Source organism: Dermacentor silvarum, chromosome 3, assembly GCF_013339745.2.
Source record: "Dermacentor silvarum isolate Dsil-2018 chromosome 3, BIME_Dsil_1.4, whole genome shotgun sequence".
In the NCBI taxonomy this organism is placed as follows: Eukaryota; Metazoa; Arthropoda; class Arachnida; order Ixodida; family Ixodidae; genus Dermacentor; species Dermacentor silvarum.
In genome coordinates, this window is record NC_051156.1 from 163,995,399 (window position 1) to 164,018,201 (window position 22,803).

At 44.1% G+C, this 22,803-nt stretch overlaps 1 long non-coding RNA gene across 1 annotated transcript; it reads right to left on the reverse strand.

Moving 5' to 3' along the window:
- Window positions 1–19,055: 19,055 nt before the first annotated feature.
- On the reverse strand, window positions 19,056–22,480 carry LOC119444096 (uncharacterized). Its single transcript, XR_005190454.1, has 3 exons — window positions 22,457–22,480; window positions 20,308–20,387; window positions 19,056–19,327 (listed from the first exon to the last, which is right to left on the reverse strand). It is a non-coding gene; the product is annotated as an uncharacterized LOC119444096 (long non-coding RNA).
- Window positions 22,481–22,803: the final 323 nt, after the last annotated feature.

Here is a 22,803-nt window from a genome sequence, read left to right on the forward strand (position 1 = left end):
TGTGTTTTTCACCTTCAATAAGGAACATAACCGTCGTAGTCGACCTTGCAAACTCACAGCCAAATTGTTTCCCACAAGACCCTTTAATTCCAGTAGGTGTATAAACAAGGATCTAATGCGCGTTCTCAAACCATACATTTAAACCAATTGTTCACTATGCGATCATACTCACCGTGGCACTTACCGAGGCACTCACCGAGGCACTCACCGTGGACCACATGGTCCACATTTCTCGCAAGTTTCAACACACAGTCACAGTTTGTTCTGATACGATACCATTGAAAGTTGTGGGTAAAACACTCGTTTAACACTTTTGAGCGGTGCAACAAATAACTTTCTGCTAAAGCCATGAATAATGCACAGACAATAAACTTTCAGGCACATCTGCCCTAATGTAACCAATTTCCTACAAAATAGAAAACAGGGTGTCAATTTTGAATGTTTCAGGAGAATGCGTAAGCATTCTACCTACTTCTTTAAATGGCTCTTCAAAATTTCGAAGAGCTTCAATAGTTTTTTACTTCAACTGCCGCATTTTTCACCACACTTGATTTTATCACCACATGAAAGATAACATGGCCCCATTCTGTGCAAATTTTTATGTAGTGTCGCATTTTGGTGCTTGAAAAAAATGAGAAATGTGGCTGATTACGAGCCAGATAACGCTTTCGAGTACTTCAATGGGTAATTTACTACAAAATGTTCTATTACCGCACAATAAACTCGGCCTGTACATCACCCAATCCTGTTCCCTACTTTGATAAATTATAAGCTATGTTTTCATTGAACACATCGATAACACTGGTGAGACTTAAAGCACACGCCTATAAGCCTGAAACCAACAGTAAGTAAGTATTCAGGAATGAGCTTCGAATCCCGTACTAAACCAACCAACTTTAAACTTTGGCCAAACATCAACTGTAACCTATCCTCATTCCACGAAACGAGAAATAGGAGCCATATACAGTTATCGTAGGACACTGGGAAACATTGCTTGTAAAAGCTTATAACAATCTTGTAACTAAGCTTGTTAAAGCAATTTTCTACATACGTTCTAATTACCCGCCATACACACGCTAACTCCGTGTGGGTTCCAAGTTTAGTTTACCCACTACAAAGCAAAGAACCCATACACGCTTGGTATAACACCTAGAGAAGAAAGCTCCAAATTAGCTTACAGATTACCAGTAACATGCCACCCAGCCTGTCGAAATGTAAAAGAGTTGTAGATGTAGTACTTGTATAGGTTATTGTAGTTTTCTTTTACAACTGCATAAGGGCAGGTTAATAGGCGTTTCTGATAATGCCCTAATACAATAAGAAAAAGAGCGTTTGTCAATGCTTATTTAGCTCCTAGTCTACAAATACAATATTATCCCTCACATCACTCTTGACATTCCCCCCAATGCCATCCAAACTGAAACTTGATGGATCATTTACTTCTCTCAGGACACCTGAAAACATGCACACAACGTTCTCGAGCGCCTCTAGTCACAGGAACCATTTCCTTAGACAAACACAGAGAAATGCTCTGTACCATTAGAAGATACAGCTCCTCGTAGGCACTGATAATCAATGCCTACGAAGGACGTTAACATGAAATTTTGCTTCTTTATGTATTAACGAGCTTTCTCAAGAAAACTAAAATAACTGACACCTGTCTTTGCTCGGTAACGTGGTAGCATATCGACAAACAAACCCAACACTCATTTTACGTGAGAAATGAAGCAGGCACTCACCGTCTGTAACTTCAAGAACTCGTTGTCGAAACCTGGTTCAACGCGGACATGCGAACTTCTTTTATACGAGTTCTTGAGGAAAAAAGGGAATGAAAAAATAGACAACGGAGAATTGCACTGAATGAATTACCCAATAACAAAGCACCGTTTGGCAAACAAACAAAAACAATAAAGAAACAACAGGATTCCTGCTCTACCATTGGCTGCACAGTCTAGAATATACGTCGCACGTCAGGTGAGCGAAGCGGGTTGGCGAGAGAAAAGGTCGTGATGCCACGAAAGGCCACGTTGAGCTGCGAGTGGCATCAGGACAGAGTTTTTTTGCGTTTTAAAGGAAGTGGAAAGGATAAAACAGATGGTGCAAGATTGGAAGGTTTGTGCAATTGAACTCTGCACGACTTCTTTTTTTTTACTTATAAATGAGCAGAAAGAGACCTACAATCTTTTACTACGTTACCAAAAATGTTGCGTGCATACAACGTCCTGGAGAGGCGATTGTTCCGTGGACAACGAAAACATTTCGGAGGCTTCGTATACTAAAACCATTTCTGCTGTTGCTCATCAATTTGTTTCTCAATTATTTGTGAACTCGCACCAAGCGATAGTAACCAATTCTGTAGCCACAGCGTCATATCCCGTACGTCATATCTCTATGTCATATCCCCGTACCATTGTCCTGTTGCTAGCGCTGGCGCTCGCGTCGGTGGCGCGATTGTTACGAAGTTAGCTTGTGAGACTAGACTTAAAGCTATCTTTTGCTAACTTACTGAAGATCGCCTGCACTGTCTTAGCTACGGCTTGTTGCATGTCTGGTTTGATTCAATGCAATGTTTACTGTCCCCCGAAGCATCACTAACGATTCTCTAATTAGCTCTAAGTCTGGATAGGGAACGCTCGGACTTATTTGTGTACCTTGCGAAAAAAAAAGGATATTGCTTTGTCATAAATGAAGATGCAGTTAGGACATTGCAGGTGATTTTCCAGTTGGCGTCAAAAAATAGGTTCTATCATGTTATCTTTAGCTTGGCAGAAGCGGTGGAACGCTGGCATTGCACTTTCTGGAGAATATATAGAATATATGAAAGTGCCGATTATTATTTTTAAGAATAAAAATTTCAGCTTTCCAGTATCAGTCTTTATTGAACAACCCTCGTATTTATTTCTCATCCTTCTGCTGAAGCTATAGTGCCAAATTTCATCCCTACACCGTTACTCATGTTCCTTTTATTTTTCTGTGGTCCCCTGTGGCTGTCCAAACGATTCAGTTGCCTGTAATCCACAAATATGATAGCGTGAGCATGCGATGGTACAGCACCTAGACCATGAGAAAGCTTTCTTTCTCGTGCAAATTTAGTCAAGCAGACTTGGTGTGCCTTAGTCGCATTAGTTGTTTCAACATCCAAGAGCCCTAACTTGGTAGGCCTTTTGGTCGTTAGCTCCGAGGCACTCCTTGCCACCATGTTTCATTATGTGCCGATAACAGGACAGTTATCAGCTCTTTATGTGCCTCCCATTCACTGTTCTTTTGTCTCCAGGTAAGCGGCTTATGGCATCACAAAATCAGCGGGTACCTCTTGTCAGACGACTCCTCAACAGACCCATTGTATTTCGATTGAAACTATATAAAAGAAATTGGTGGTTTTACATCCCAAAACCACAATCTGAGTGCTAGGCAAGCCGTATCGAAGGACTTTATTATTTGTGACCACCTGGGTTTTTTACCAATGCATGGTACACGGTGGTTCTTGCAATTTGTCCGCTAAATGCGGCCGCACGAGGCGTGGATTTGCTCGCGCAACCTTGCGCTTAACAATGCAAAACCATAGCCAATAAGCCACACTGGCGGGTTTCTCATTAAATACGCTTTGGTGCAGTGCAAGAGCAGCAGGTGAGAGGTGAGCAGATGACTCATCAATGGACTAAGATCAATCCGGTCACGATGACAGCGAAGACCAGCCGCCTCTTTAATTACTGTGCTTGCATCCGCCCTCAGCGTGTGATAAAGGCACTAGTGATCTCTCATGCATAGACTTCAGTTGTGATGGTGAGCAACACTCACCTACCCTTACGTATATATGTCACGTTCTTCATAGGGCAATGAACGCTCGCTGAGTCATGTCCTGCGGGTGATATATAAAGTAACGCAAGTTTGAAACGAAAATCATTGATATTATATACTGTGTCGGTATTTTGACCTAATGAGAGAAAAAAAAACGTGTAGCTATAGTGTGCGTCTTTTGCAAGGACTCACAAAGTTTAATACGTGTACTATGAGGCAGCCTTTTACGTACCTTAGAGTGAAACTTCAAAAATATAGTGCGCCTTAGACAAATGACACCCATGAAATATTGTTTGTCATCGTCTTGAGTTACTCAAAGCCTTTATGAACCGCGATTAGCTAGTGAATTAGTTCCGTTTACTTACGCACAATTGAGATATTCGTTTTAGGGCAGAAGTCGCATTAGAGAAGTTGTAGTTTGTGCTGAGAAACACTAACAAAGTTGCTTTCTCGTCGTTTTCTTTTTCCTATAGGCCTCTTTTTCTAACAATAGAAAAGCCCATGAACTGCGAAAAAAAAGTGATGTTGCATTCTGTTGAGTGAGAGCGTCTGCATTGCCGCGCTCTCACTCGTTTTCCTAACGAACGAAGCCTGAATACCCAACAAAGGAGGTGAAAGCGAGTTATTACGTCGTCCAGCGTACGTCCGTCGCCTTAGTTGGGAACAACGAAATCGGCCATGGTATAGGAGAGAAGCGCGTGCTGAACAACGATGAAAACACACCCGCCGGCCTATAACGGGCATGCATTCTGCGTTCTTCAGAAACACGATTGAAGGCGCTTCTATGCAGGCTTGGAATTTACTAAGGTGCACTGTTCGTACGCCATTTCTTAGGGGAAAAGTTCTTACGCTGAAATAAGGGTGCATCTGAAGGGGAAGAACACTTAAGACGTCGAATGAGAGCGAGAAGGAAGCAAAGCTCGGATTAAACGACAAGGAAAGTAAGAAACGCGGTCAACTGATAGCATTATCGCACATCATGCATTTGTAGTTAAGGCTATATGGCTATATCCTTGCAGCAAATAACGGCACACCCCTGAAGTTTTCGACTGCTTCTTTTTCCGTGTGTCTGCTACAGCACCCACAAGCGCCACCACGCTCGCCTGGCAGCAACACGATTACGCCACTGCCAAAAATTTACACCAGCAGCGAAGTAGAATACACTTGGTTACTGCAATATTAGCTGTTTTTGTCTTTTTGAGCTCTGTGCCACCAAGTGGCAGCACCATACAGGCCGCTCACGTTTACGGTGCCGCCCGAGCGCCCCAACGCCCGCGTTTACCCGATTACCGGACAAGCTAAACCTCTCTATTGTCTGCTCATTCGGCAGCCGGCAGTGCTAGTTGACGATGTCGGCGAGCGCCATCTGACGACAAAACGTGCGCTCCCTTCACATAGGATCCCTGTCGAAGGCACGGAGAGATATGAAAGCAGCCATGAAAGGTAAATGCAGAAAGAAGCCGCATACCGACACTGTCAGATTTTTGGCAGAAAACTTAGTTACGTGAGATCTGAAACGTGCAAGTTTTGCTGCCGATTGCACTGTGACGTCGTATCAGCGTTCAACTCTTCAGCTCTTCTCCCTGGCATTTCTTCCACTGCGAAAACAGGATGACACCTCGAACCGAGTGAGGAGCTTGTTTTGAAGGTTCAGGTGGCCGCCTTCCGGCAGATGCAAAATGCACAAAGGTGCGTACAGAGCAATTTTAGAGCCCGGTAATAAATCATAGGTTGGCGTACGTGAAGATCTCGAGCTCCTAACTGCAGTGTATGTTGTAGCCCTAGTGGAATAAGATGACCACAATGATCAGCGTCAACGTTTCTCTTAGTAATTATTTACCAATCCCGGCTGCGACGGATACATTTCGATGGCGGCGAAATGTAAGAACACCCGCGTACTGAGCATTGCGTGCACGTTGAAGAACACAAGGGGCGCTATAACATAAAATGATTCCAAAGTGTTTTGATTCCAATTTCTGCAACCAGCCTCCACGATTGGTCAAAACATTTTCGTGCCACTTCCAACTTCCCCTGTCTGTCACGCGACGTCACGAAAACCGCGATAGCTCCCCATCTGATATAACATGTACGCACTGAATATGCATTATTAAACTGCACAAACGAAAAATAATTATTCCTGATTCCACGCCTTCTCCCCATTAGCCTTCTGCTATTAGTCCAATGTTTTCTGGCTACGCCCACTTAACCTGTCTGTCGTGCGACCGCACAAAAGCGCGAAAACTCACTACGTCAAAGTGACGTGTAGCAAAAAAATGCATTAATATGCCGAACAAAACTGAAAATGTTTCCGAATAGCCACATACTGCCCCTTTCCGAAAGGAATAGAAGATGGCTGCCCGCCGATCTCTCAGGCCCTCGCTACTCGCACCTGCCAGGGAGCATGTATTTATTTGCGCATAATAAACATTTTTTTCGTGGCAGTAAAACGTTATCGAGCCGTTTCGGCATGCGTACGACATCACTCTGCTAACTCTTCCTTGCTGAGGATCTGTTTTAGCGGCATTGTTATCCTTCTGTTGCCCGCCGCCGCAATTTTCGACCAGCCACCGCAAGCTAAGTAAGGCGAAGAGGACCAATCGGACAAGCCGGCACCACCCTCTTCATGCGGTCGTCTATTTTCACTGTGCTGGCTCGGCGCCATCGAATCCCTCTCAACTAGAACGTGCACCTCGGCTCTTGTCAGCCAATTAGATAAGAAAAACCGCTGAGTGTAGACAATGTTATTGGTTTTGAAAGCGAACAAAGGTGACCTCCTTTAACGAGGAGAGTGTTTGATTGGGTTGTTCAGACAACGCTGCGGGTGACTGCCCGATGCTTGCGTCGGTGGTTACGTAAATTTGACGTCAGGAGTTTGGAACCGAAACAGTTTGGAATCATTTTACGTTATAGCACCCAAGGTCGTCAAAATCAAATCCGGAGTCCCTACTACCGCGTGCCTGATAGCCATATCATGGTTGTGGCACGTAAAACCCCAGAATTTTTTTAACTACTTGCCAGCTTCACAAGAACAAAAATTCAAGTGCACGTCAAAATATGGCGCAGGCAACTTACCCAAAGCAAATAACGGTTAAACACTCAATCTGGTTTCGAATGCAACTCGCTGCAAGTCATCGATCTTGATACACTGACGTACTTTGTTCGGAGCCATTACTACCCATATAGTACGTATCCAAGCGGCGGCAGGAAATGCGAATCAGGCTTTGCAATTCGAAGCGAACTGCGACTCAAAGCAACAATGCGTCAACATTCCCAAAAGAATTTTGCATGTTGTAAAACGTGAGGAGCCTATTTTTAAGATAAGACATCAATCACCCTGAGATCTACAACTACCCTTGACCTGCGCTAGCTGACTGTAACTTGCGTCTGCAAATTTCCTAATTTCATCTCATCATCTAATTTTCCACCTTGATTGACAACATTTCCTTTCCCTTAGCAGCCATAGTGTAACTCTGTTGGAGCACCTATTATTTGCCCTGCGCATTACATATCGTGCCAATCTCCAGTTTTCCTTTTAATGTCAGCTATAATATAGGCCACCCCCGTTTGCTCTCTAATTCACACCACCGTATTTGGGTCTCGTAAAGTTACACCTAAGAATTTCCTTTCCATCGCTCATTGCTCGGTCCCTAACTTCTCAAGCTTTTCCGTTAACCTCCAAGTTTCGCCCCATATGTTTGCACCCATATAATGCAATGATTTCACACTTATTTGAAGAATAACACCAGGCTCCCGGTCATGATTTTGTAGTGCCGGCCGTATGAGCTCCGACCCATTTTCATTCTTTAGTGACTTACTTCTCAAGGTCATGGTCTCCTTCGGATGATTAACCTACATAGATTGCTGCTGCGCCGATTCTAGGTGCTAACTGCCGATTACGAGTTCTTTCTTGTTCACGTGACAGGCTATTCAAAAATACTTTTGCATAAAAATATTCAGCTCTACTCTCTCACTCTCCCTTTTAATTTTAAGGTCCTCAATCTTTTTTTTTTGCAATGTGTCCCCAGCGTTGAAGAACAGGAGAACGTCATCTGCAAGCTGGAGGTTGTTGGGATATTTGCGATTGATCCTAACTCCTAATCCTTCGCAGTCTAATAGATTGAACTACTTTTTCTAAACATGCTGTTAATAGAATTACAGTGATTGTGCTTCTTTGCTTGACCCCTATATTGCTAAGTATTGTTCCGCTTTACTTTATGTAGAATTTTAGAAATATGTGAAGCCAAAGCTACCACCGAGACAGAGTCGAAGCCATGGCTTCGACCTTCCCGAAACATCAGACCGCAGTCTGATGCCAGACCGCCGAATGCTGCAAGAATTATGGCCTTCAGGTGAAGTTTGTTCAGTTCAGTTTATACAATATGCACCTACACCGCTCAATACACAAAATGCCTGTAGATTAGTCAAAACGCACTGCATTAGGTGATTGAACAGTGTGCCGCACGGAGGAGACACAAGGCAGCTTAATTCGAGCCACCCAAATGGTGATCCTTGCGTATACGACGCGTTTTAGGCAACACGCTCAGTGTCGTGCAAGCTTCACTTCGCTCACTTCGCGAAATCGGGCCACGGTGGCAGGCGTTTTCACGCCGTCATGTTGATTTGACTACTGTGGCGCAGGCAGTGGAACCCCGTAAGATGGTCGATAGCTAGAAGTAAATTCTTGCGCCGAATTCACAAGCGCTTTTGAAGGATCTCGTAAGTGAAAGGAGCAAAACAGAGAGATAACATCACACGAAGCTACCGAAAGATGTGAATGACGTCATTTTGCCCAGGACTGATGTTAGCCTACAGTTTAAAATAAGCATATCCAGTCAGTTATAAGAGTGCGATAACTGTTTTCTGCTGTCGCTTTTCTTTGCCGTCGGGTCTTCCCGTGGCCTGTTGCCTGTGACTCCAAGCTTTAGGCATGCCAAACCAAAACGTATTAGCGTCTTTATGAGCGTTATGCTGCGCACGTTTTAACCAAAAACACCGTGTATCCTGCGATACGCATCACTGTGGCCCTATAGGTGAAATTGCGTGTGTTTGTGGGTGGGTGTTGTGTGTGTGAGTGCGTGCTTCCTCGAGCATATATACTCGACGTAACCGAAGCCTCACTCCATCCATAGGACACTTCTATTTACATTCTTAAGCACCCTAACTGGGCTTCTTCATTGCATTGCTAAATAAATTCCAATTTAAATATAGGGAAATGTTATAGTGATCTGCTAAGTGCCGAGATTATGAAATGGTAACCTATAGGGCATAGTTCTTTTTACACTAAAGTACGTTAGCAATTTGGAGCAATAAAAGTCTGGTTTCATCTCACATTTTATATGTTGAATTGTAGGCCGCTTTATGACGACACCCTGTAGGCCAATTACACGATGCTTCTTGGCGGCATGAATTTTGTAGTCCAATGGCATCTAGAGGCAGAGAACAACACGAAAAGTATTGCCCGCTCAAAGGTTGTTACACGCACAGAACAGTATTCGTACATTTTCCTTTATGAATTTCACCCCCTCCTTTCTGTAACGCTTGAGCGGCCCTGAAAGTAATAAAAATGAATTGAAACACGATCGGCTACAAGAGGACTCATACGACGATTAATATGAGATGTAATAATATTTCCCAACATCACGCTTGTTCAATAAGTCCACGTGGTTTTCGTATCAATGCTGATACGTCATCTTAGTCGCCATTTCTAATTTTTTTGTCATCGTATTGACATCCATCTTCGTGTGATAGGTAGGATCGATTGCCGTCAGTCGTACGCATACATTCGCTCACACCGCTACCTGCAGGAGGAGGGGAAATGTAGGCACAGCACTAAGCATTGTAGATCCAAATGGGTCACGAAGCTTGGGCGAAAAGCGGTTCAACAAGGTTATGACGATTATGGGAGCAGTGACTGAAGCCCGACTAGCTTAGGAAGGAACAAATATTGGGAACAACAATCGTTTTGAGTTAAAACAAGACACAGTTTGATTTCATTTAGTGAAAATTTAGAAAAAATTTCATTTAGAAAAGAACCAACCCTTTTGTCTTTAACAATAACAATAAATAGCGGCTGCTCTAAACGGAGGCGTTCGCCCCACTATCAAATGCAATACAATGCAGCTCTTGAATTGTGCAGAAAGGCGTGCTCGAAAGTCCACTTGATATTATACGCTCCCCTCACACGTTGGGTTGTTTTGCTCGTCGATGATTGTGTGAATTCTGGTGGTGCGGCATTTTTCAGATGTATTAGATCGTTGCTCTATACATGTTCAGTTAAATGTAGTGAGTTACGTCTACCAGATATACTTACTTAAGCTGTGTTCGTGCGGCTTCGTTGGCCGAAGGGCATGGCGTCTGACGATGCCGCTAGCATTCAACACCCAAAGCTATCTTTTGCCTCAAGAAAAGGATGTTCTGTGCATGGATGCAATTTCGACACTCGTACGGCTGAATTGTTGCTGCATCAGTGAGCGCGCTAAAAGCTCAAAACGTCCATCCAGCTGAATTGCGGGTAATATGAAAATACAGCTCTGAGGGCTCACCAACAAAACACGTTTCGCGCCTTTGACATCAAAATGGCTTCCCTTCCATTTTTAACGATGGCTTCACAATATTTTTTGTTCCGTCGGTAGTGCTCCCTCGTCCCAGAGAAGCCGCTGAGGCCCAGGAACCGCCGATGAACCGCCATGTTTTGAATGCATGGGCTTCTATGACAGCTTCGCTACTAGGTATATTTTTACGGCTGCACTACGTCACTCCGACTTGATGCAAGGACAGGCACACTCCCAGTGGCACATAATAATTGGCTAAATCAGTGCAAATAAAGCAAATAAAAAAGATATGGTTGATCCCTCTTGGTTATGGTTGAACACGAATGTGACACGTGTCTTCACAGGAAATTGTTGCATGTTTGCTTCGTGAACTCACGGTCGTCTGCAGCAAAAGGCGTATGATTTGCAGGTCGGTGACCGTGTTGCAGGTTTTCTTGGCGCGCGACGCCGTGATGGCCAGCGACATCCTGCTGCCGAGTCGCTTCAGCGAAAGTACGAGCATTTTGGTCTGGTTTCGTAGTGTCTTGGGCAGCCAGAAGAGTTGCGGCGCGCTGAGCTTCAGGAATGCGAGTGGCAGAGTTTGCAGCGTGCGCGAAGCCGTTCTGCTTCCCGCTGGCGTGTCTCTCGCCGGACCAAAGCGAGATTATCAGCTCGACGTCGCTGCCGTTCTGTGCCGCTTAGCGTTGCAGTTATCTTAGTGGGTGCCATCGCAGGCGAAGGAGCAGGCGACGTGTAAGCACGGCTGATGCATGTTGAAGCTGCACTCCGTAGGCGACGAAATGTCACGGGATAATCGCAAGCGAAAGACAAACTATGTGCGGAAGTTGCATCATCACTTCACCGCCTACACCGGGCTGCATCGCGTTGGAGCCTCCGCTGCGCTGAGACTACCCAAGCGCTCACTGTCGGCGCTCCTTAACCCCGTATTCAGCCATGCATCTTAACTTGAAGTGCATGCTTGACTTGATATCATTGACGACTGGCGTTACCTTGCTCAGGACACTCATTGCGTTCCTTCGGCGCAATCACGACAGGCGTCATTTAGATCAAGTCAAGCATGCGCTTCCAGTTAAGATCCATTTATGAATACGGGGGTTAGTGTCATGATGCACTACTTCACTTCACCGCTCCTAGATGGCGGCGCCATCCCTGTCAAGAGATGGCATATTTTACGCGTTCTCGCCAACCCAACAGCCGTTACAGGAAGTTGATGGTGGACCCTGGCATGAGACGCTTTCATGGTAAAACCAATTAAAGACAGTCCACATTTCATTAATAGATCAGTGGGCTTTAGAGGTACCTTTGAGCCGACATTAAACAGTGAGGTTTGATGTAGCAAGTTATCTTTAGGTACGCAGGAGAGAGATACGCATACCTAATCAGCATACAAGGGTTATATCACCCCGTGCGCTAGTACGTTCATTAGGAGCTCGTATATATATATATATATATATATATATATATATATATATATATATATATATATATAAATGCGTACACCGACATAACGACCGACTCAACACAACCCAGCAGCCAGGTAGCCACGTCAAACCTGCGACAGGAGACAAAGAAAGGTTCGATTAAGAACGCAGAGACAAGCTTTCTCATCTCCTCGAAAATCAACCATGATAGCCTCTCAGCGCATGTTTTTGTGCTGATATTCAGTGGCCGCGAGGCTACGGAAAACAACGTCGTGCGTTTACGGAGTAACTCCCCAGGAACGCTTGCCTAGTGTGCTATCGACAGAGTACAGTGCTGTGCAAATTGTATAAATGATTTTTTTTTAGCGGGGACTCTTTGCATGCTTCGGGAATTGCGTGCGTTGGCGAAATCCATTTGTAAGCGCAAGCTCTAGGGACACCGGGGTCACTGGCCTTAGAGATGCTCGATGAATGCATCAAGCACCAACACTTGTTGGTCTCCAATAGGCTTTCGTGCGTCTCTTGGAAACTATACTTTTCTGTGTGGCACCCTTATACACATTGACTGATTTATTTAATGATATCGGAAATGATAACACTCCTCAGTGGCTTTGCACAACAATTAATTGACTAATAAACATAGAAAAATCACTTGACGCAATAGGGAAATAAAGAATTAAGCACGCACATACACACGACGACGAACAGTTAGCTTCAGCGCTCTTGAATATGTGAGCAAAGTATAGGGCACGGCAGGATAAGTCGTACACCCTTACAGTGCAGCAACGACTGCAACTATTACGGAACTTTTGCTATTTTAAATCGATGAAAGCCTGTGGTGTGATACAAGATGTCATGACGATGATGACTGAGGCGACGACAGCACCAAATGCAAGACAAATCCCCAAAGTTATCATTGTGAGAAATGACTGAGAGCCCTCAGCGAGACTACAATGCCACTTTCACTACTTTGCAGTATAAATAAGGAACGAATGAATGCATTGATAATAATTGAGCTATTATTAGCGCGACATCCAAATTGTTGTTCTGAAATATAAAGTGCGATCAGATGTCGGCCTTAGAAAAGCAAAATTCGCATGGGCTTCCCCTAGGCCCCTGACATACAGTAATGAAGGACGTTTGTGCAGGCATGCCGCGTGACGTTTTGGTTTTTTTGCTTGAGAAAATAACACCGTAAACACCCGTGTTTTCCAAACACTTGCCTTGTTTATTGTCTTATTGAACCCTTCTTAAGTGTACATAGAGGTCAAGTGCAAATGTTATATTGTTCGTACATTCCCTAAATATTTGCGAGCAATCTAAGTTTCGACTAAGGATGATATGTGATTATTGAGATTGCAGTAGCAACGTTAAATTGACTATAGCGTAAAAAGATTAGGCTGCCTCATTGCCACTGGCACTGGCTGTTAGATACTGGCGTCAACCATTTCGGATTGATTGGTGCGATAAACCTGCACCACATTCCACACGTACATATTAGGCAAGCAGCGGGTATTATGGGCAGAGTGCCAAGGATAGAGCCTGCTGTGCCAGAGACTATGCCCCATAGTTAGCACGAAGGAAGCCGTGCACAATATTATTTCCTTGACACCGTTCCTCTTGAAATGGCCGTGTTATGAGACAGCAGAATCAAGATGACTCAAATGTGCAACTGCCGTATAACCCTGTTAGGACAGACTCGTTGGGACAAACTGGGTAAATCTTTTCTTCAGAGATAAAACATAAAGAATGTATGCCATGCAAGTTGGTTCATCACGCGGCACACCTCTCAAGCAGTGAAAATACGGATCGTTGTACGTACAAAACAGTGACCTGTGCTCATTTTTTCCTCCATTGCTGACATCGCCAGGAGCGACTACTCTACAAGGATAATTCATGATTTCCTGCTGCACCGATGTGCTGTACTTCATTGAGCGTGAAACTGGTGCTTAATAAATTTTAGGAGCAGTAAAGTTTTCTGACTGTCAGAGAAGCCAACATGTCAAGCACTTAGCGGAAAGTAGGGCGTTATTTTTGTCGCTTGCATTGGTTGAGTCAGGGCACACTGAATGCAAGTACTGAGTGTCAACAACACAAGTGTTACATTTTATGACGCACATGGGCATATGTGTACAATAAAGAGAAGCTTCACAGTTAATGGGGCTCAAAGAGAAGCTTCACAGTTATAGGGGCTTTTTTATGGCGACATTTTCGGAACCTGTGACGCCAAATGCCAAGTCAAAAGATGCAGATTTGACGCTTAGGAGCTTTATTGGTTAACTTAGGAATAGACTACACAATTCCCCTTGAATAAAACATTAAACTATGAAATGTTTAACAAACACATTCAATATGCGAATTAAACATGCTGGAGTTACTTGCACTTGCGTCGAAATCCTTTGTGTTATAACAGAATCAGGGATATCCCAGGGGCTTGGCATTGCTATTATGAACAATCGCACTTTGAGTAACGAAGTATTCGCTCTGCGAGCAGTGCAAAGGGCTAATTCTCCATGAAGGATGTTCTAAGAGGATTACAGTTTCGTTGCCACGTTCAGGTAGCGGCTTTAAATTTCACAAGGTAATCGGCCTATAACTTGCGTCCTACGTTCCTATACTGCAGAAACAGGGCTAGACATATGTTTTGTTGCGACTCGGGGTAGCGTTTAGGCGAGGAACCCTCCAGGCATAAGGATGAGCAAGTCTGGGATTAGAGGTGAACGAATAAGTTTATGTGTGTATCCAAGAAAGTAGCCAGATTCTTGTCACAGCTATCTCGGTAACACTGGAGGGGCCCTTGTTCCGGTGAAATATAGCAATATAACTATTCACAGCACTCCGCCCATGGTGGCACCTCCCTGCTGGACTCCACCGCTGATGTCTAACGTTACAATGATGATGCAATGACGAGGCAATCGGGAAAGAGGGGTCCGCACTATAACCGCTAAAGTCATCGGCATTGGTTCCTTGCCGCATTTAGTGGGCTTACCATGATGTTAACCTTGTCGTTTGAGAATCTTGGCCTTCACGGTTGATATCAATTCCACAGAAAGTGACGATCGCTGTCACCTCGAAAGGAGATTCTTTGTTTGCCCGTAAATAATCAGCGTCGGCCTCCATCGTCGTCTAGGCAAGAGCTGGGGAAGGTGATGCCTCGTCAAAAGAATCCCAAAGAATGCCCATTGCCGTTTCGATAACGCAAAGAGTATACCACGTGCCCAACCTAGTAATAGCCAAGGTGTTACACGAAAAAAAGATGAAAAAACATGGCTAAAAAGTAACCACCATCCCCCGACGCGTTTTTGTCCCACATAGTTTCAATATGTCGTTATAAAATGGGACGTAAGAGGCTGACCACGTCTATCTGTGAGTAATACGCAGTTTGCGTTCATCAATGCGCGTAGCAACTTGACAATTTCTTATTTTTCGCTTTTACCTGGCAATTCATTATGACTATATACGAGTGGACTACAACGAAAATTTCAGCCAATGTATAAACGCGACAGCGTTAAGAGCCCCATGTCGCATAAAAGCCAGTGTCGCTGGCGGCGACGTTGTCCGTCAATTAAATCATCCCGAACCACAGCCACCCTGATCGTCCGCGTGGCGCACAGCCATTAGAGAACTAATTGGATTTGTCAAAGTAAAATGTGTCAAAAAAACAACCTACACACATGATGGCGTCGGATTGTATTTTGAATTCTTTAACGCTGAAACTGTTAATTCTGTTAGTAATAATTCTGTTACGCTGAAACTCAGGTACAAGTCCATCATTGTTTGCGATGAGTTACTGCTTGCAGCCTCTGCCTTACGGGGGTATGGGCCATTGCTCTGCCCTGCCCTATCATCGGGATCGGACCACCATTGTTTTCTGTCGACGGTAGGCCACGAAGAAAACTTCCTGGACCTTAGCCATAGAAAGCTGCGCTGTAAAAAGAAGTGGAGCTGGGCAGGCCATGTAAAGCGTCGGGCAGATAACCGGTGGATCATTAGAGTTAAAGAATGAATGCCAAGGGAAGAGAAGCACAGTCGACGACGGCAGAAAGTTAGGTGGGTTGATGACATGAGGTAATTTGCAGGCTCAAGTTGGAATCAGCTAGCGTATGACGATCGGGTTCCACTCTTAAAGGCGAAGCTTAAGCATTATCCAAATTCTTATGGCCGTAGTTGAATAGCACAAACTGCAAAACCAGGTAAATAGGCATAAACAAGCGGGACTATATTATTGACTTGAGTCCTTAGCGTGTATTTGCATTGTTAGTGTATTCCCATAGCCACTGCATTTTTAGTCACACTAAAATGTACAGCGAACGCGGACAGAATACAGCGTGGCTTGCGCTGCGCCGACCTCAGGGAACATATTAATAGAACCGGGATTGTTGAAGTCATATGGAACTGCAGAACATAGACCGAGGTTTTAAAGAAGAAAGAAAATAATGACGAGAGAGAGGCAGAATGCTAGACTTTGATCATCACCTCCATCAGCCTATATGTATGTCCACTGCCGCACGAAGGCATCTCTCTGCGATCTCCTATTACCCGTGTCTTGCGCTAGCTGATTCCTACTTGCGTCTGCAAATTTCCTAACTTCATCAACACACCTAGTTTTCTCCCGTCCTCGAATGCGCTTCCCTTTTCTTGGTATCCATTCTGTAACTCTAATGGTCCACCGGTTGTCCATCCTACGCATTACGTGGCCTGCCCAGCCCCATTTTTTTCTCTTAGCCTGAATTAGATTATATGATATCTCCGTTTTCTCTCCTATCCACACCGCTCTCTTCCTGTCTCTTAACGTTAGGCATACGATTTTTCGTTCCACCGCTGCTTGTGCGGTCCTTAACTTGTTCTGGAGCTTCTTAGCAAACCTCCAAGTTTCTTCCCCATATGTTAGCACCGGTAGAATGCAATGATTGTACACTTTTCGTTTTAGCGACAGTGGTAAGCTCCCAGTCAGGAGTTGGCAATGCCTGCCGTATGCACTATAACCCAATTTTATTATTTTGTAAGTTTCCTTCTCATGATCAGGGTCCCCTGTGACTAATTGACATAGATAAACGTACTACTTTACAGACTCTAGAGGCTGACTGGCGATCGTGAATTCCTGTTCCTTTACCAGTCCATTGAGCATTACCTTCGTTTTCTGCATATTCATCTTTAACCCCACTCTTGTACTTGCTTGGTTAAGGTACTCGATCATTCGTTGTAATTCGTCCTCATTGTTGCTGAATAGGACAATGTCCTATTAAGACTTTGATAGATCTAACGAAACCCTATTATATCACGCAGGCTAGGTGGACTATTTGTCGCCGCTCTCTTTCAACAGGTATACCAATGATGATCATCATCACAACCATCGTCCAATTTATTCCACACTTGATTTGGATGTTATTTCGTGCGCTTACTTCCACCGTATATTATTTGTTTTCATGGGAAACCAGCGCTGGCCAGATGGCGCCACGGCAGCTTGTGTACACTGCTGAAGTAGGCCGACACCGCGTTGTAGGGAAGCCGAGAATATCACCTGCATTTTAACAATACTCGGCATACGCCTTCATCAACGTTTCCTTTAACCCATGCGTCCAGCCACGCTATGGTCACCGGATAGAGTTGTGCACTAAAATTTCCAGCGGCAACTGTGGCACTGCGATGCTTCAGCTACCGTGGGAATGATGGTGGGTACACCGTCATGGTGGTGGGTACATGGTGGGTACACCACTTTGGTGGTGGGTACTTGCATTTTCACTGAACTTCGTGCTTGTGGCTTGAGATGGCCTTGTGGCTTTGTTTATTACGCGTTATCTGCTTCTATCTTCTGAATAATCTGCTTAGCGTTTGAAGAAACGGCAGTTTTCTAAACGCAGAAAACAATATTATTCTGCGATCTTGCGTAATCACTGCGAATCCTGGCAGTCGTGACACACTATTTTGTTGAACATAATCCGTACTCGAGATTTTGGGACATCAGCGTTACTTCGCATGTTCCACAGCATGAGTAACCTAAGCCTTGTAGTGGGCATTGCATCTTGTTAATACCTCCTGCGAGAAACGGTCTCGTTCATTTATTAAACTATTGGCCGTGAAAAATGTTTGAACTTGTTCGTTCGCAACTCTATCCTATGCCTTGCTTCCACGGCACTATGCAAGTTCTTTGTGGTTCGGTGGATGCAAAATTTTGAAAGTAGTGATCACATACCTATTATTTGAGTGAAAACACCTGGGTTTATTAAGGAAACGTTGCTCTGTAGTCAATTTTTTAATTTGTTTTACCACTGAATGACGCGATCGCACAGCGATCGCCACAAACAGATGGCGCTAGTAGTCGATATGCCAAGCCGGTTGCCTAAGGCCGGTTGCATAAAGACATCAACATACCGTAGCAAATATTCGGAACTGCAGCATGTGTACGCTTCATAAAAACTCCAGAAAGCACTCAGCACAACCCAATGGAATGCGAAGGGATTCACGCAGTGAGAACCGTAGGCAACGTACAGCTTCCTGAAGCGCTTGGGTTTAAAGTGGACAAAAGCGTCAACCGGTCAGCAATTGAGATAAGCAAGGGACTTTTAGAGTATTGGTGGAAGAAAAGCATAGAAGAAATTGATACGACCAGATCAAATAGCAGTCATCAGATACCTTTAAAAGGTAGATTTTCAAGGCAGAAAGATTCAGGAAATGTATACAAGAATGCCAGATAAAAACGTGTACAGCCTACCGGATTAAATCAGTCACGCTAGATGACTATTTGTCACCGCCATGTTTCAAAGGGGTTACCATTAAATCATCATTATCGTCATCATCACCAAAATCCTGGACGTGACTTTGTTAAATCGAAATATCTTTCATACGTTAAACGTATCGAGGAAGTTTAGGCACGCCCATGTACAAGCATCTTTCCAATGATGGCTGGACCGCCTTACTTGCAGGGCGGTTTGTAGCAAACTTTAAGGGGAGCGTGTGCTCCTAGTGTCTTTTACGCCAGTACCAATTTTAGTTGGAGATTTGTGCCTCAAGATGAGCAGTAAGCTTGCTGACACTAAATGGCAGCATGTGCTTCTGAAAACTATTTCCTCCGTTCGCTAGGCTTTGTGTTACATGTAAGCAAGCGATGTTTCATCGCTGGCTGCCAATATGTGGTCAAGTGTATCTTATTTTCTCACAGCTGTTTCTGGAGATAAAAAGACATGAGGACAAGCAGTTCGTCCGCATTTTCAAAAGTACATCTGTACACCTTCATCTGCACTTCGGATACAATTGGCTACTTAAACAAACAACACCAGAATGCAAGCAAAGCCAGTTTATTTCGAAACAATTTCATTCAGTACCTACAACCACCACCTATCAGTTGGACAAATACTGCTGGCTTTGCGCGGGAGTGGCTGCGAATCAGAGGGTGCTCCTAGCCATCGCAGCGACCGGAATGGTCACCGCACCGAGCCGACTCGCTGGACATTGCACCGCTGTCCTGGCGGGCCTCGGCCGCTCCTTGATCGCTGCGGCCCTCGCCGCCACCGCACCTTCCGGACTCGGAGCGGCCCTCACCGCCGCAGGCTGACGTGCCTGGTTAAAGAAGATAGATATAAATTACTATCTTTCGACATACAATTCATTAGCAGAACAGTTAAGGGCGTAATGACGAAAGGGGTGTAAAATTAAATGGGTGCGTTCTTTCTGCACTCACTCACGGATTCGCCCTACATACATTTCTAATGTTCACCCACCACGAGACTCAGCTGCTAAGGCGGTCTCCTGCTGTTGCGGGTTTGATTCTCGGCCACCGTGGTTGTTGTTTTTGTGGGGGCGAATTGGAAGGAATGCACATGCACTTCGAGTTTGGAACTCGGTAAAGAACACCGGTGACCACGACCTTGGCATTTCTCACGGCACCAGAATTGCTTTAGCACCTTAGCTACTCTGAATCAACCGCGCTTAATGTTCACTGAAAAATTTATAAAATCCAAGGCTGCGTTAGTTAATTGCATATTTCATACACGTGACAAAAATCCACGTAGTCTGCAAATTTCTTGTGTACCTTACGTGAAATAGAGTATATGGAATAAAAAGCGTGAATTAGAATTTCTACAAATGCTTTATTAGTGTCTTTGGTTTAGCATGACCACAAGAGTTTGGCGTGCTAAAGAGAGCTAGCCATAAACAAGGATAGTATGCCTTCAGGAAAATAATGGTGCATAATTATTGTGATGTGTGCTTTGGGATGCGACTACCAGGTCAACACAGCCATTAAGACCACCATGATCGGATATGATATGTCATAATGGCTGTATTTGGGAGGACCAGAAGCCTAGTCAGAGGTCGTAACTGAGGTCATGAACACGTGAGGACCATTTTCGATGTGGTGACACGTTTCTCCATAAACTATTGTACTACTTGCCTAAAAACATCATTACTTCAGGCTGCAGTAATATGGGCTAGTTGATGCAAAATTAGTAACCCTTTACAAAGCTGCTTTATCAGTGCAATTTACAGTGGACCGGAAAACTGTGAAAGATAATTATGCAACGCTGTGCTATTATACTGACCTGCAACAAGTATAGCGTATACAGCCAGTACTGTGAGGATTGCCTTGGCGTTCATTTTAGCTTGATGTGGTCGAGGACAGCTGCGAAAAAATAAATGAGTTTTTATCACGTGAACATTCACTTATACCTAGTTTTCAGTGTACTTTTTACCCATTCAGAAATGAACATAGCCGTCTTGTTCCACATTGAAAAATCACAGCTCATTTTTTCCTTGCAAATCCATTTAATTCGAGTAGTTGTATACATAACAATTAATGTCCGTTTTTAAATCACACATTTTAAGCGCTTGCAAAGCATGTGACTAATAACACGGTCCACATTTTCCGCAAGTTTCAACTCATAGTCACAGTTTGTTCTGATACGATGCCATTGAAAGATGTGTATATAACACTCGTTTAACCCTTTCGAGCGATGAAACGAATGGTTTGCTGCTAAATCCAAGAATAATGCACAGACTATAAACTTTTAGACGCATCTGCGCTAATGTAGGCAATTTCCTACAAAACAGGGTACAGGGTGCCACATTTGGGTAAGCATTCTACGTGGTTGGTTATTTAAACGCCTGTTAACAATTTGGAGACCTTTAATTAGTTTTTTAATTCAAAGGCCGCACTTTCCACCCCACTTTGATTTTAACAGCACATGACGGATATCATGGCTACATTCCCGCGACATTTATATCTGATGCCGCATTTTGGTTTTCGCAGAAAACGGGAGCTTGTCAGAATACGGCCGGATAACGCTTTCTAATACTTCAATCAGTAATTTACTACAAATTGTGTCATTAGCGCACAATAAGCTTGACTTGTACATTAGTCATATGATTTTCCCTAGCTGAACCAATTATAAATAATTTGTTACATTTAGCGCATCGATAAAGCCAGTGAGACTTACCACACACTTATATGAACCTTAAACTAAGGGTAAATAAGTATGCAGTAATTACCTGTGAATCCCGTAATTAACCAACCAACTTTAAAGAATGGCCAAACATCAACCGTATCAGCCGTATACAGTTATGACAGAACACTGCGACACATTGCTTGTAGAGCTTTGTAACAATGTTGTAAATGTGCTTGTAAAACGAATTTCCAACAAAGGCTCTAATTAAACCACAATGCACATGCAAACACAGCCTCGGCGCCAGGCTTAGTTTACCCACGATGAATTAATCCGGAGCCATCCACTACGGCGTGCCTCATAATCAGAACTAGTTTTGGCACGTAAAACCCCAGAAAGAAGAAGTACCCACTACGAAGCAAGCACACCATACTCGCTTTGTTTAGCACTTCTTCATCTCCTTCTTCTTCTTTACGAGGTTTTACGTGCCAAAACCAGTTCTGATTATGAGGCTCACCGTAGTGGAGGGCTCCGGATTAATTTTGACCACCTGGGGTTCTTTAGCGTGCATTACAATGCAAGCACAAAGGCGTTTTTGCATTTCGCCTCCATCGAAGTGCGGCCGCCGTGGCCGGGATTCGATCCCGCCATCTCGTGCTCAGCAGCGCAACGTCTTAGCTGACTGCTTGGTATAGCGCCTCGAGAAGAAAGCGTCTCATTGACCTATGAAGTTTAAACTCCTGATGCACTTTACTTGTAACATGCCACCCATCCTCTCTAAATGTAATGTAGCTGTGGATGTAGTAGTTGTATTCTTGAAGTTTCGTTTTGCAAGTACACAAAGGCAGATTTATAGGCATTTCTGAATATGCCTCGATGCAATCAGAAAGAGAGGGTAGACCAGTACTTATTTAGCCCCTAATTACCAAATACACTTCAGTATTAGTCCGCACATCACACCTACCATTCCCCCTAATCCCATCCAATATTAAAATCGATGCATCATTCATTTCTCTCAGGACATCTGAAAAAAAAACATGCGTACTACATTTGCGAGTGCCGCTAGTCGCACAAACAAGTTTACTACAAAAGCACAGTGAAAAGCTTGGTAGCCTTACAAAATGCACCTGCTCGTAGGTACTGAAGAGCAGAGTCCCTGTTTATAGGAAATTTTGCAGCTTCATGTATTACCGAGCATTTTCAATAAAAAAAAAGAATAACTGTCACCTGACTTTGCTCGCCAACATGGCAGTATTTCGGCAAACAAAACAAACACACATTTTATGTGAGAAATGAACCACGCACTCACCGTCTATAACTTCCAGAACTCGTTGTCGAAACCTGGATTAACGCTGCTTTGTGGACTTCTTTTATACGAGTTGCTCAGGAAGAGCGAGAATGAAAGAATAGACAATCGAGAACTGCACAGAATGATTTACCCAATAAGAGGGCGCTGTTTGCGACAGGGCAATAAGAAACAGGCTTCCTGTTCTACCATTGGCTGCACAGCCTGAAAAAAAATATCGCACGTCACGTAAGGGAAGCTGGTTGGCCGAAGAGTGCACACGGTGTCGAGAAAGGCCACGTTGAGGTGCGAGTGCCATCAGGACCATCTCTTTTTTTTAGAGAGAAAGGAAGTGGAAAGGAGAAAACGTA